Here is an 11,594-nt window from a genome sequence, read left to right on the forward strand (position 1 = left end):
AATATATCATTGCAATATTTTTCTTTAAATAAAATTTGTTTCCTTAAATAAACAACATTTACTCTTTTTAGTTATATATAAAAGAAAGCAATTCAAAATATTTTTTTTAAAGTAAAAGAACAGTTAAAAAAAAAAGAAGTTAAAACAAAGTTGAAGGTAGGTTGGATCATCAAACATGGGACATTGAGGGAGGACTAGGGTACCTAAATCACGGCATGACCACTCATAAGGCAATTTTACAGTGGTCAAAATTTCACTGGTCAATTTCTCAGCCGCCAATATAGATATAAGAGAGGAAGACATTTTTACTGAAACATTAAATAATAGAATTAAAAAAATGCAAACAATATCCAGTCAATTTTTAGCATAGAAATGAAACAATTTGATAAAATAACCATATAAATAACTTCTAAAGCTATGGTGCTTCAGTGTGCTAGAACCAGTGTCGTCATAGGGTAGGTCAAATATTGGAATAAAAGCTACAATCCTATCCTTTTCTGGAGATTCACCCTAATATTGATCCATGTAAACACCTTCCTTAGGAGATGGTCCAAAAACCGCCGCGATGCCTTACTTGGATCTCAAGTTGTGAACTAATGATGGAGACCGTAAGATGTGTTGTCACACATCATTCTCCCACTCACTATTTTGAAAATAGGGATTTCTTCTACTTTGACAAAATATGCTAATGTCATTTATCTAAGTTCACAATCTACTCTTATTGTTGGTTGGGTTTAGGGGTGTTCAAAAAATCTGACAACCCGACGAACCCAACTGTTAGGGTTGACTTTTTGCTGCAGAAACATATGTCGGTAGTTCTGTTTGACCACGTTTTTGACCCATTTCCCATTATTATTTGCCAAAAAGGACCATATATTCTTAAAGTAGAACATACATAGATTATTTATGCATAAAAGTCAAACTATGGTACTTTAGGAAAAATATGAGATAAATGCGGTCAAAGTTGAAAGAAAATAACAGAATTCTGTCTTTTGCAGAATTGCGCCTGGCGCATTTTTTTAGGGCAATTTGTCAAAACGCACGTTTTGATTAATGAAGGGCAAGGAGGACATTTCCCACATGTTCAAAATCGTGAGTCCAAGTCCAAATGAGGTGGTTAGGTGAATCTCAACCCTTTTCCACCTAAAATGGAGGGGAGTTTCAACCAACCTATGGTGCTATAAAAGGAAGTCATCCATCCCTCAGCAAATTATCTCTTCCAAGCTTCATTTCATCTTCTTTTAGATGCTCTCTAGTTGAAGAACACGTTTTTAGGGTTTATGTTCATGTTCTAGTTGTTCATTTCTTCCTTTTTCACACTTTTACCTTTTGTAGTGCTTTTAATTCGAGTTCTTACTTCTGTTCTTTGTTCATTCTGTTCTTTTAAAGTTCTTTAGCGAGTTTCAACTCCCCTCACGCTCGAGAAAGAAGAGGGTCAAGCTAGAACTCCTTGTACGGCTTATTTATTCATTTAAATTCAATGAAAAATACTTTCTTTATGTTTTCGTGCATTTACTTTCATTTAATCATGTTCTAAATTAGTTATCAACCTCCTTGTGGAAAGCCTTAGTCAAATGATTTGATTTTCAACACGCTCGGGATTTTGGCCAGATTGCGCCTGGCACTTTTTTGGGTTGGTTTCTAAAAACTTCTCTTTACGTCTTTTTTTCCATTCGGCCAGTGGGAACTTGATTTATACACTAAAGCCCAACCTTGGGAAAGGTGAGTTAAGTAAAATAATAGGAAACCAATATGGGATGTGACTTAGGAATAAGCGCATAAAATATGGTCCTAGGAATAGGCCCTCTGACCCATAATGCAAATGAGTTGGTAGATATTCTCTAGGATTGTAATCACATATAGGGATATGATTGTAGGTTACCCTAGCCTCTGCAGCAACCAAAAGCGGTAGTGAAAGAGTAGAACTCAAATCCCAAGAAAAGTCAGGAATTGCACCTAGTGCATTTTCCCAACATAGTGTGTTTTCCATGTTTTGCATCAAAACTAAGGTATGAGACAAGGATGTTGAGTTTCATTAAATTGCTTGATAGTTAAAACCCCAAACAACAACATTTCACCATTATTTTTTTCCTAAATCACAATTGCATATTTGAACCATTTCACTGCATTACTTGATTTTGAAAAGCAACAAGTCCCTTGGGATTCGACCTTGGATTACTTCCGAGTATTACTTGTGACCGTGTGCGCTTGCACGAGTCTCTAATCTTTTTAAAGGTAAAGAAATCCCAACACCAACCAAATCCAGGTTTCAATTAAACTTCGGGTTGGGTTGGGTTGGAAAATTTCCAACCCGATCGAGTTGGGTCGGGTCTCGGGTTAGCCGTTAAAAATGTCGGGTTGATCCGACCTGACCCGATTACTTTTTGTTTTTTTTAATATATATATATACATAATAAATATATACTACCTTTATTTTTTTCTATCTTCAATCTCAGCCATCTATTAAGTTTTAATCTCAACCATTCATTTAACATTTAGGATTTTGCTTTTCTTTTCTCATCTTCCTCTTCTTCCCCATTTTGATTTTGAATCTCTTTTCTCTAATCTCTTCTCCATTGTTGTTCACCCAAGCTCTCTCCTCCATTATTGTCCACTCAAGCTCTCCGCTACATCCGTCACCGTCCCGCCGCCTTGCCGCCGCTACACCACCGCTGCACCGCTGCCCGTTTTTTAAGAGGATAAATTTTAGATCTGATGCCTCTACTTCGTGGGTTTCTTCTCTTTGAGTTTCAGATCTAATGCCCCTGCTTCGTGGGTTTCTTCTCTCTGCCTTTTTTTTCTTCTCTCTATGCGTGAATTTGCACAACGTTTTAATCAAGCTCAAACTCGGTCCTTGCTCCGACCTGAATCGTCTGAGGAAGACCTACACAAGAGGGCAAAATCTCAGACGCTCAAGTCAATAAGCAGCTCGGACTCAATATTAAGTTCGAGGAGAAATCACTAGTAGAAAGTCGGTCTTCAATGACAGTTAAATTCTGTCATTAACATCATTAATGACAATTATGTAATTGTCATCTATTAAGGCATCAAGAAAGAGGAGAAGATGACAATTTTCATCAATACATTTTCAACTACAGTTATACTTTGTCATGAATAGATTTTCCATTACAATTAATAAATGTCACGGAAAGTCATTTAATTACAATTTATAAGTGTCACTAAAACAATCAAATATTTTTGTCATTCTGTCAATAAATACCTAAAGACGACAGTTAAAGATTGACATGAATTTTTTTTAACGATTATTTATAACTGTCATGAAAACTTTTGTAGTGATAGTTTTAATAGTCAATATTGTCAGTTTTAACAATCACGAAAAATTGTATAATGACAACTTAAAAATGTCATGCAACATTAAATAATGACATTCGATAAATGTCACCGAAAGGTTTACAACGACAATTTAGAATTATCATGATATACTTGATAATTTCAACATTTAATTGTCAAGAAACAGTTTTAATTTTTTCTTTTTTTGTCACGAAACCTATTTTGTTGACATTTATAAATGTAACTTTTCATATAAACGTTTTGAAATGTTTCTAAAAATCGTTTTCCATAATTGTACCTGTACCTGTCAATTGTAACGTATTTTACATTCAACAACATATATATCCATTAGTACACCAACCCACCTACAAATATAAAGTCTATACATATTGTAAATTATATATACATGAACAAATGTTTTTCATGTTCATCAACCCCGTACATAAACAAATTATACCAAGCAACTACTAACCCAACAAAAAATGGCCCAACAATCATCTTTTAAATATTCCAAGCAGCTACCCGTCGTGGTTCTCCAGACTCTTCTTGGAAGACCTAAGTAATGGACAAAAACCTCAAATATTTCACAATAGTACATGCAAAAGGTCAAACTACAACAAATGTAGCTAACATATTACTATTATATGTTGTTAGAGTTCATACCGTGTAAACGTGAAAGGTCAAACTACAAAATGTAGCTAACATATTACAGAAACGCTCGACCCTGCTTCCTTCAACCCTCGCTCCCACATGCTGAACAACATATTCAAAACAAACAATTAAGAAAACACGAATCTAACTTCGGCAAACATACACAAAAGTGGAGAACCTAAACTTTCAAATCTCTTACACTGAGTTTACTTCCTCTTTCTACTCATTGTAAAGGTTAACATAGTAGAAAAAAAATTATATTTAAGACCTTCGGAATCAACACACTTTCATAGCCTTTATGCAGTGCCAGAGAGCTAACAATCACAATACGCACCTAAGATAGTTTTCTTTCCTTCAAATCACTCACACAAAACCCTTCTTTCACAAAAACAAAGGCGCAAAAAGGCAATATCAAACGGTTTTTGAAATTCTCAAAATACTAAAGACTTTACCCAAATAAAACCGATTTAGGAACAACACAGATGTTGAACACTAACAAACAAAAACAATCTACTTATCTAAATCGTAATTAGCTATCTTTGCTGCAGGATAGTCACACAATTATCCAACTAAACATTCAACTACACAATTATCCAACGAGACATTATACTATATGCATAACACATATAAACACTAAGTCTTAATTGGTTACTTGCACAATCTTACATAAGCAAGTCAAGCCTAAAATCAATGCACGATATTCACAAAAGAGACTACATAAGTAGCCAGAACGAGAGAGAAAGACAACCAGAAACAAGATATAAACACACCAATCTAAACAACATATCTTTAACAAACACAAACGGAAATGAAAATTGGCTATCTTTGCTGCAGGATAGCTAGAAAATTATCCAACTAGACTTTCAACCATATGCATGACACAAATATGAACAATAAGTCTTAATTGGCTATCTTTGCTGCATGATAGCCAACAATTATCCAACTAAACTTTAAACCACACAATTATCCAACGATACATTATACTATATGCATGACATATATAAACACTAAGTCTTAATTGGTACTTCCACAATCTTACATAAGCAAGTCAAGCCTAAAATCAATGCACAATATTCACAAAAGAGACGACATAAGTAGCCAGAACAGGAGAGAAAGACAACCAGAAACAAGATATAAACACACCAATCTAAACAACATAACTTTAACAAACACAAACGGAAATGAAAATTGGCTATCTTTGCTGCATCATAGCCAGAAAATTATCCAACTAGACTTTAAACTTCATGCATGACACAAATATGAACAATAAGTCTTAATTGGCTATCTTTGGTGCAGGATAGCCACCCAATTATCCAACTAAACTTTAAACCACACAATTATCCAACGATACATTATACTATATGCATGACACATATAAACACTAAGTCTTAATTGACTACTTGCACAATCTTACATAAGCAAGTCAAGCCTAAAATCAATGTACGATATTCACAAAAGAGACCACATAAGTAGCTAGAACGGGAGAGAAAGACAACCAGAAACAAGATATGAACACACCAATCTAAACAACATAGCTTTAACAAACACAAACGGAAACGGAAACATTATCTAGCACATGTCTCACTGCAAGAACAAGCTTTCACAATTAGTAAAAGTAATGAAAGGAGAAAATAAGAAAGACATAAAAGTTTGAACACACTCCACTACTGCCAAAATGCTAACTTGCAAAGCACGATAGAAAATAGAAAGTAAAACTGAGGGAGGGACATAACAAATGAAAACTAAGTTCTTCCTCCCCTCCCAATAATAAAATTAAGGGAATGATCACCCTCTGCCTTTTGCACTATATATATGTACATCCTTTGCTCTCATTCAATTCAATGCAATTTATTGCTTTGGCAATCATTCTGATCTCCTCCAATGTCGTACCCATGTATTTTATTTTCTTTCTCCACACCAAAATGAAACAAAACCATATATATACATTCTCCATTCCTTCAAAAGACATGAAAACATAATGTCTAACTAATTTTATGGGGTGGTAAATGACACAACGAATAATTATACCATGACCAACATGGTTCTCAAGATCATACGATATGTTTCAGCTCAAGAATAATGGTCATTAAAAGGAGAAGTTTCCTAGAAACAAATAAACTTGCAAAGATATGGAGGCTAGCAAATATCTAGATATAGTATCTAACTTGGTTAGTCTAACAATTAGACAACTCTCATAAGGTATAATTTAACTAAACTAACATGGAAAAAATAGAAACCTGCCTATTCTTATTCCTATTCCTATTTCATATTCCCTAAAATATAGCAAATACACGCACTTGTTTTTTTTCTTCCCCACTCATTTTCCTTGTGTATATAGCAAAGGGATTCAAGAAAAATTATTATGATTGTTATATATATAAGAAAGTTATTACTAGTGATGTCTTTGTTCTACTCCTCTATGTCGATGACATCTTGATAGCTTTTAAAGATAAAAGCGAGATTGAGAAGATAAAATATGAACTTAGAAGTGAATTTGAGATGAAGGACTTGGGTCAAGCCAAGAAAATTCTGGGTATGGAGCTTCATAGAGGTTGTCCAAGAAGCTCAACGCATCCACAATTCCCAAGTAATCAAACATTATACCCAACATATGTCCAGTATGATTTAACATAGCAAACTCCTCATAAGTGTTCCCAAAATACTTTTACGAATACAACTACACAAGAACCTCCACAACAAGTTCATCGTACCCATGCATAATCTATTTGACCAGTTAACTGAAGACATGGTCAAGCACCACACCGTAACAATTAACACAGTATCCTTAACACAGTCCAACCGGACATAGCAACAATCCAAAATCATATCGACAATGACTTTCAGAGGATAATATCAACCAAAAGAAATCATGCGAATAACAAATATAGGCAACAAAGCAAACAATCAATTTATATCAGCACACAAAATCCAATCTCCTGAAGTAAGAAACTACTTACTATCACGTCCCTAATGCGCTACTAAGCTCGCCGCCGGGGTCCTAAACCAAGAACAACCAAACTTGGGTTAGAATTCAATTTAATTAACTCTAAATCCAATTTAGATTAGTCGTTACCTAATAACTCACACTAAAACTACTTTGGTTAAGAGTGGGCCAATGCCGAAGGGGGCAAGTATTGCAAAACGGGCTTCGAACGGGTGTAGGTATGTGTTGAAAACCATCGAAATGCCGCTGTCCACGAGATCCAGCAGTGGAGATGTGCTACCAACGCTACTGTGCACGGTCTAGGCGACGGGGACGTTGCTGCCGTCGTAGGAAGTAGTGCACGTTGCTGCCGTCCACCGGGAAATGCCAGATCCGCCGTGAAGCACAGTAGAACCTCCCATATCTCTTACGCTGCCGAAATCACCGAAATCCGTCGGGTTCTGATGGAGCGCCGCCGGATCTGCTTGTTCGTGGAGGACTCGTCGTTGCCGCGAGAAGTCATTTGAGGGAGGGAGAGGTTGGACGGAAAATCGACAGGGTGCTGCCGATTTTTCTAGGGTAAGTAAATGATGGAGAATCAGTTAACTAATTCATTGATAGGGAAAAAATTTAAATTCTTAGTAAATTACAGATAATTACCCAAACCCAAATATATATATAGCAGACGGGGAGAAACAGTGAAGATTAGGGCCAAAGCATTACTAGTGTGTTTTCTTTGAAATCGAGAGAAACAGGGCAAGGATAACCAAATTTAATGGTACAGTACAGGGAAGCTGACATAACTTACCCCTCAGGGCAAGGACAATCAAGTTCACTGATTTTCCAGAATTTCAATTTTTAAATTCTAAAATTCAAACGACTCAAAATTGTAAAGTCACTCGTCAAGCATCAGTACTGAATAAATGGCTAAAACAAGTATGAATGTCAACCTCGTGATTTAATTGCAGATCCGGAGACGAGAGCAACGAAAGTAGGGACGAAGGGGAGAATGAACAAAGTTATGACTTACCCGATCTTAGGGCAGAGAAGGCAAGATTGCGGGAGATTCGAGGGCAGTGGCGGCGGCGGTGTGAAGCGACTGAGGGGGAGTAATTCAGCAACGACCGGCGGTGGTGGCGGTGGCAACAAGCGGCGGCAAGACTAGAGAGAACGACGAAAGAGATCTCAGTTCGTGAAGAAGAGGGTGGAAGAGGTGGGATATTTTCTAGGGTTTGTTTTATTTTAAAACATTTCCTTTTATTTTATTTTCTTTTATTTTATCTTCCTTTTTTGGTTCCAACTATAAATTCGAAATTCTTAATTTTAAAAGTTCTAAAACAAAATCCCAAATAAAACACTTTAGTAATTACAAATAAAACACATGAATGAAAATTCATTAAAGAGTTTGCAAGTTTTAACGAAAATTCAATAAAACACACTACAGTAACTGTCAATCTAGTTTATCATTAAAAAGTTTATAAATTCCACCGATAATTCATAAAAAAAAATTCAACATCACAACTCCACTTTGAGATTTTATCAAAACCATTCAAGAACTTTGTTGGGCTTCAGGTCAATTAAGAATGATTCACTAATACTTTGAGAAAGCACTTGTACTATAGAATTCATTTTCTATCGCAACATAAGCATAAATCCCTAATATATTTGTATCTTCCACACATTACTCAACAAAATAACCAATCTAAATAATTCTAATTCGTTGAGTTTCACCACAACTAACTTAATCAACCTACCTAAATAATTCTGTTCATTAAAGTTTCAACATAACTTATGGTAGAAGCACATAAAAGTTATTGGTCTCCAAAAGTAAGTTACTAAATAGAGCCAACCAAGAAGAAATTATATTTAAGTCAGTAGCTGACAGTTATAGCAAGGTCATGTGAAATAACTTTTCATTCCTAAGACAATTTATGAAAGGATTGATCTTGAATTATACTATAAATTTGTTGTGAATTGTGCTTCCCATTTTCTCATTGTTTTTTCTTTTAGTAAATCTCTAAGTTAGGGACATAACATATTTTTTTTCCAATTAAATCTTGCCACATGAGCACCCACATTTTAAATAGCTTTCCCAACACAAATAAAGAATTCTTAGACTCTATATAAAACCAAAAACTCAGTATGGTTTTGTGAACCCAACAATAAAATAATATAATTATCAATAATCTAGAAACACATTCAACACTTCAACAAATTTTCATAATAGCATGAGGAAGGTGATGAACTTTAGGTTTTTTGAAAAGAACATCGAAAAAGATGAGGAAGAAAGCAGTTCGTAAAAAGGCGTGGTTTGATTTAATTTATTTTAATTTTATTTACCTAGAATGAAAAAATGATTACTATATTAATATTATACTAGAACATTTCATAAAATCTAGCTTATTTTGTTGGTGTTGGGTGTGTCTATAAGTCTCACGGTTTTAAGTTCAATTCACACAATTAACTAAATATGTTATCATTTATATATTTTAATTTTTTTATAAAAAGATATTCTACTAAGTTTTTATTTTTCATTATATTGAGAAAAATTATGACTTGTTTTTATTTTCTTTCAAAAAGTTCCTATTAATATGTTAAAAATTTGGGCAAGAATCTAATGAAAATAAAAACAAATTTTCAAAACTAAGATTTGATTAAAAAAATTTATCAAAAATTCAAAATTTTATGTTATAAAAAATTTAAAGGTTCATGAACCTAACTAGTTCCAATTTAAACCGAGATTAATTCCTAAGTAGTTACCTTTCATTCCAATTAAAAAAATTCGGGATATAATTTAAAGTATGAATATTTTATTTACGAAATGCTTGGTGAAACTAGAATTAACTTACATTATTTTATGTTCATCATCATATTTTAATTTTCATGATGAATTAAATTTATGCAAGGAAAAAGCAATAGAGGGTTAAAAAAATAATTGAAATCCACCGGGCTCAAACTCGGGACCGAAGAGGAAGGGCCCAATTACGTAGGGTAAGCAGACCACTATCCCAAATACAATTTTCTACTCATTTCATGGAGTATTTGGGGAAACTATTAATCATAAATCTATACTCGATACGATCGGAGAATCCCGAAATAGTTAATATCATCCATAAAACTACAGTTTTTCTGACTGAAATGAAACGCACTTAAAATCATTTGTGACACATTTTGTATGTCATAAATTCTCAAGATGGTCTAGGTAACTGTCACGGAATACTTGAATTTTTTTTTATTTTTCGTGACAATTATAAATGTCATAAAACATGGAAATTTTCGTAGATCACCGTTTTTCCCGCCAAAAATGTGTCTCTACTTTCTCGTGACATTTTTCCACTGTCATCTAAAATTCGATTTTCGTGACAGTTTTTAACTGTCATAAAACTTGAAAAATCCGAAAAGTTCCGCTTTTTTCCGGCCAAAAACACGCCCCAATCATTTATGACAGTTTTTTTTTCCTCCCAACTTTTTTACTATTCACAACTGTCATGAAAGCCCATGTTTCTACTAGTGAATTCGATACCTGATGATGAAATGAGGTCCTCTATTTATAGGTTCAGGTTCGGACAGGGGTTACGACATGCGGTTACCTTGGTTGGACTTGAGGTCGGACGTGTCGGGTTCGAGCAGATCGAACTCAGACACTTTCCTGAGAATAACAAGTTATAAATTGATTGGAAATGTCTAGTCTTCTGAGATGGAGCTCCACAAGTTTGCCTCTTTCGGATCTTCTTTCAGCGACAAGTCGCCGTCCTCCACGTGGCGATTGGATATTTCATCCCCAAACATATTTTAATTAAAAAAATAGAAAATATAAAAATAATTAAAAAGTGCTATTAATGAGATTCTTTTTTCAAAACTTTAATTACGGATGTTATTTTTAATTAACGACCACACAAGGACAATAGGAAAAACGGATCCCTTTTCAAAAGGTTAGAAACAGGATGGATTATTAAACATATCTATTCCTCAAAAATAGAAAATGAAAATGTTATCAAATCATGGATCTTTAGTTCTCTCAGGGGCGTTTCACTCTAATACAAATATGGAAACTTTAAGATGAAAAACTAACTTAATTTTCTAACATAAAAACTCCTTGTCCTCATAGATTAAATTCCTCCAAATATCTTCAAAATTAAGAAAATTGAATGACAAAAATCTTAAATTCACGCGAAATCAACAAAATTCCCCTTCAAACATTGAACAAAATTATCGATACTATTAAAACAAAACAAAAAAATCACCGATTAAAAGAAGTTATAAATATTGAAACTGGAAATTGAAACAAATGAACAAGGTTTCAAGAAAGTACCGTCAATTTTCCAATTCGAAAATTCTTAACAAGATAGAAGAATCGAACAATTTCCCAAATAATAAATCACAAAACAAAGAAATTAAAATTGAAAGATAAAGAAAAGATATAGTACCGAAGGAAATGGGGACTAGAAAACCGCGGATTTGGGTCGGCGCCACTTGGTGCGAGTGTACGGTGAGACTGTGAGAGAGGCTCCATGGAGTATCGCAAGTGAAGAAGATCGAAATTAGGACAAAACTTTTTTTAATTTTTTTTTCTTTTTTTTATAAAAGTAATAGGCCTATTTATATCTTAAATGACAAATTCAATAGTTTTTGCGCAAGGGAGGAATAGTAGGTAAGGCCTCCAATAGTTAATACCTATGTAAGGAAAGGTAAAGATGGGAATTCACCCTACTCTAGCAATTAAGCCAGC

The 11,594-nt window shown here is 34.2% G+C and overlaps 1 long non-coding RNA gene across 2 annotated transcripts; it reads right to left on the bottom strand.

The window, feature by feature from the left end:
- Positions 1-3,560: 3,560 nt before the first annotated feature.
- Positions 3,561-8,101, bottom strand: LOC111023030 (uncharacterized). 2 transcript variants are annotated; one of them, XR_002603059.2, is made up of 5 exons: positions 7,896-8,101; positions 7,028-7,439; positions 6,900-6,940; positions 3,955-4,044; positions 3,561-3,846 (listed from the first exon to the last, which is right to left on the bottom strand). It is a non-coding gene; the product is annotated as an uncharacterized LOC111023030 (long non-coding RNA). The 2 variants fall into 2 exon arrangements; XR_002603058.2 differs by having other exon boundaries at positions 7,016-7,439.
- Positions 8,102-11,594: the final 3,493 nt, after the last annotated feature.

Source organism: Momordica charantia, assembly GCF_013281855.1.
Source record: "Momordica charantia cultivar OHB3-1 chromosome 9 unlocalized genomic scaffold, Mcharantia_2.0 BLBB01000009.1, whole genome shotgun sequence".
In the NCBI taxonomy this organism is placed as follows: Eukaryota; Viridiplantae; Streptophyta; class Magnoliopsida; order Cucurbitales; family Cucurbitaceae; genus Momordica; species Momordica charantia.